The 4,347-nt window shown below is 38.5% G+C and overlaps 1 pseudogene across 1 annotated transcript; it reads right to left on the bottom strand.

Annotated features, from left to right (window-relative positions):
- Positions 1–275: 275 nt before the first annotated feature.
- On the bottom strand, positions 276–3,911 carry LOC147409259 (cytochrome P450 81Q32 pseudogene; annotated as a pseudogene). The gene is made up of 3 exons (XR_015170430.1): positions 3,900–3,911; positions 1,240–3,333; positions 276–938 (listed from the first exon to the last, which is right to left on the bottom strand). The product of XR_015170430.1 is annotated as a cytochrome P450 81Q32 pseudogene (transcript).
- Positions 3,912–4,347: the final 436 nt, after the last annotated feature.

Below are 4,347 nucleotides of genomic sequence, written 5' to 3'. Positions count from 1 at the left end.
AGAGGTTTTGGAATAGGCTGATTTTTTGTGAGGATGATCACTACGGTGAGGAGATCACCCTCACCAAAAATCAGCCCATTCCAAAACTTCTAACCCCATCAAAAATGATTTACAAAAAATGGACGGTCCACGATTTTTCAACTTGTAAACATTTGGTTAATAATTTCAGAATGGGCTGATTTTTGGTGAGAATGATCTTCTAATCATAGAGATCATCCTCACCAAAAATCAGCCCATTCCAAAACTTCTAATCTATGTAGGACAAAACACGTTTGTTAAAGTGTAGGGTAAAGCTAAGGGTGTTGAAAATTTCCCATATATATATGTGGGCAGTTCATGAGACGTGCTGGAAAACATATGAGAGACCAATGTATCTCAAACGTTAGATGGAGAGAAACAACGGGGAGATGGCGTCAGACGTCTCAATTCAATGTAAGAAACAGAGTTTCAACATTTTTCAAAAAATTCCCTTGATTTTTTTTTTTCGTTTATTTATTTATTATACTAACTCTCTCTTTTCTACCCAACCCTTCGATAGAAAGCCCAACCTTCATTTTTTCCATCGAACTCTGAAAACCCAACCCAACCCTTTCTCTCTTCTCTCGATCGACTAACCCATCTCTTCCCTCTCTCTCTCAAAGCTTATTCCTAAACATCCAAAGACAGAGCTAAGACCACAATTTAGACAGTTCCCAACATGAATTCATCCCTGTTTAAGCTAATGAAGCAAGTTAAGGATCAAATTTTGGGAGATACTTGTCCCCTAGGTTCTTGATGATCTCTTTAACACCTTCTATGAAGTTGTTTATAATCTCACCCGTTGGAAGTATATCCTTTACAAGCCAGACACCTTGTCCTGCATACATAACCATATGTTCGAGCTCGCTTGCTGTGGTGGGATTAGCCACTTGTCCAGCAAATCGGCGTAAAATAGTTTCCTAACCAAGAAATTAAGAAGGAAAGTTACAAACATTTTTTTTTTCATAAAAAAGAAAGCAGTTCTAGAAAGATTTTAATGTAAAAGGAAGGAACACAATTATGCAAAATTGAGAGAGAGAGAGAGAGAGAGAGAGACGAAGGGTTGGGTTGGGTTTTCACCGTTCGAAAGGAAAACAAAGGTTTGGGTTTCAGTGTTCGAAGGAAAAAATGAAGGGTGGGTAGAAAAGAGAGAGTTAGTATAATTTAAAAAAAAAAGAGTCAAGGGAGTTTTTTGAAAAATGCTGAAACTCCGTTTCTTACATTGAATTGACGTTTGACGCCATCTCCCCCATTGTTTTATCTCCATCCAACGGTTGATATACATTGTTTTCTCATATGTTTTCCAGTAGTCCGTCGAACCGCCCCCTATAAAACCTTTGGCTTTGAGCACATTCATAGCAGGTATAGCACAGTGGCCACAAGGAACAAAGAAACAATTGCGTGGTTCATCGTAGCAAACCACTCATATCTTCCCATCATATGAAGTTCTCAAAAGAGCTGCACATCCTTGACTTTTTGTCTTCTTCACCTGTTCCATATGTAAATTGAATTGTCTTCCCTAGCATTAATGGATTGGACTCAGTCACATTTATCTCCTCTTGGTGTGACACGCCTTCACATGGTCCAAGGCATTTAAAGATCAAGATATAACAACCATGATCATTCCTATGAATCCCATATGACTAAGTAGGACCCAAGATGATTCGTCATTCAGATAATCAAAAGGAGTGAATCAAGTTTGTAGAAACTGTACCTAAGATTGCGACTTATGTGATCGAGTCACAAAAGAAAGTTTGATAGACCATTCATTGAGATCTCCTTGAAATTAATTAAGAATAAATTTATCATGAATCAAATTTTCTATTGGTTGATGGAAAAATACGACTATGGGATTGAGGTTTAAGGTTTTTTATTGAGAAGTTGGAGTTGAAGGGACCCCTCCTTGAAACAAATATCAACGAGATAATTACATCAATAAGCATCCTCAGTTATAACAAATTCCTCTCCAAAAGAACCAACTTTGCTAAAACAATCCATCGCCTTGTAAGTTTCTTTCCAAAAAAATTCAACCCACATGTTAAGAAGGAAGTAATCGATAGTTGAATTTCCTTAACTAATTCCAAGTATTTTCCATGAGCTCTCAATCTCTTTTTTAATGCATTTTATTGAATAAAGAGAGTCGAGAATAATAACACCTGAGCATTCCCCTTTTGATGTGCAAAGTTCGATGCATTAATAATAGCACTGAGCTCTATATACGTTGTTGGGTGTGCTTAGGATGACAAGTTGGGTTTTGTAAGTTCAATACCCAGTATGAGCAGTATTTCCTCAGGACCACCCATGAGGGTGCACCCTCACTTACCCAATGCATATGATGTGTAGGCCAGAGGGAGGGACCCATATGCCTCTGGCCCTAGCTCTTTCAATCCCCCTAATCGGACGTAAGTTCAAATACCCTCGTCATCAAAAAAAATAAAATAATGCTTACCCAATTCAAAATGTAAGGTTTGTTTAGTAATAAACTTGATAAAATAAGAGAGTTTCTTTAATAAAATTGCAAAAGATTGGTCTGTCTGAGAAATCTCTCTAGTTATAATGTGCCCTTTTTGTGGAGATGACTACAACTTCTTATGAGTTTTACCAAGCACTTTACTTAGTAGTACAATTTCAACATAATGCAACTTTCAACTTTCCACTACTCCAAGTTTACCAAACTAATAATAAGGTGGATCAAAGTTGAGAAATTAGGTTCAACATGGTTGAACGTGGCCTACATTTAGCCTCCAAGAGCTTAGTCCTAGCCATGGTGAGTCCAATCCCTTCGCTCATATGCACCATTTCTTCTCCGATCCTCTCCCATTCGAAACATTGAATCAGGGTTCCTAGTGTTAACTTGACAACATGCATTGCCAATCCCTCGCCTGGACAAGCCCTCCTTCCTGACCCAAACGGCGTCAACTTCTACCCATCTCTAACACCACTTTCCATGCCTTCAAACCTCTCGGGTTTGAACTTAGTGGGCTCAGCCCATATGTTAGGATCATTTTGTATGGTCCACAAGTTTACGAATAGAATTGTGCCACTGGGAATTTTGTAACCTCCTAAAATGCATTCTTTTGATGATGCATGCGGTAACAGTAGTGGGACAACTAGATACATTCGAAGCATCTCAGCAATGATATCATGGAGTTATAGAAGCTTGGGGAGATCAGATTCATCGAGCAATCGGCCTTGTTCCATGTGAGCGTCAATTTCATGTCAGACCTTCTTGATCATTTCTGGATGATAAAGTAAAAGAGACATTGCTCATTCCATGGTTTCGGAAGAAGTGCTGGTCCCCACTGCTAATGACACCTACACATGATATCAAAACAAAGAGAGACCCAAACATTTGAATTTAAAAAGTGGAGAGAGTTTGTTCCATCATTGGAGGAAGATATTTTTTGAGAACATTAGAAAGTCTGATCGATTTTGAGTAGGGGTTGAAGTTTATTCTTAGGTACGACAATTTGAGGGTATTACATTAGTTTGAGTCCTCATGTAATCGAGAGGTCACACTCAGGATTTCCCCCAATTGAAGCTTGAAGGGCTTGGAATCTAGAATTGAAAATGGGGAGTCGGGATCACCATAAAATGATGTGATGAATCCCATGTGGGATGTCAAAGATGAATCCCAAGTTGGAGAGTGCCCGAATGATAAGATATAATGTTATTCTATCCTGACAGTTGGCAAGCACGAGGAGCGTTCTACACATATAAATTCCGAACTTACGTGTCTCATCCTCATAATTAATTATAACACACTAGAAATTCCATGCTAACGTGTCTGAGCCCCATAATTAGCTATCACTAAGATAAGCAGTATATACACTCTTTGGACTCGAAAGTTGGTTGAAAACCAGTAATTACTTATAACACACCATAAATTCCATTCCCGCGTGTCATAGGATCATCATTTGCTTGTAACGCATCTATTTCTTTTGTAACGCGTTGCATCGTGTAATTTAATATTATATCAACAAAGTTGCCTCCGGGCTTTGTCTCGTGTTGCCTTGTTTACTTGTTTGCTAGCTACGTGTGTGTGGTGTACGATCATTTTACAGACTTGCAAGTGGATTTGACCCCCTTGCGCCGCACGACCCCGCTTCGAAAGAATAGGGCCGTGAACTAGCTATCTAGAAACGGGTGCTATATATCTGTACAATTTGACACAATGTGAAAAAAGAACAAATTTGACAGTCTTGGGCCGTCAAATTTCATAAAATTCGATGGCTCAAGAGGTCGAATTGACGTCGAATTTTTCATTGTCAAAATTATTATTTTTTTCAATGGGTTGAAACTGTTAAATTAATGAAAGATGAGAGAAAT

The sequence above is a fragment of the Akebia trifoliata genome, chromosome 2 (genome assembly GCF_017979445.1).
Source record: "Akebia trifoliata isolate Shusen 1 chromosome 2, ASM1797944v1, whole genome shotgun sequence".
NCBI classification, from domain to species: Eukaryota; Viridiplantae; Streptophyta; class Magnoliopsida; order Ranunculales; family Lardizabalaceae; genus Akebia; species Akebia trifoliata.
The sequence above is the reverse complement of the archived record's forward strand: the minus strand, read 5'-3'. Positions and strand labels throughout refer to the sequence as shown.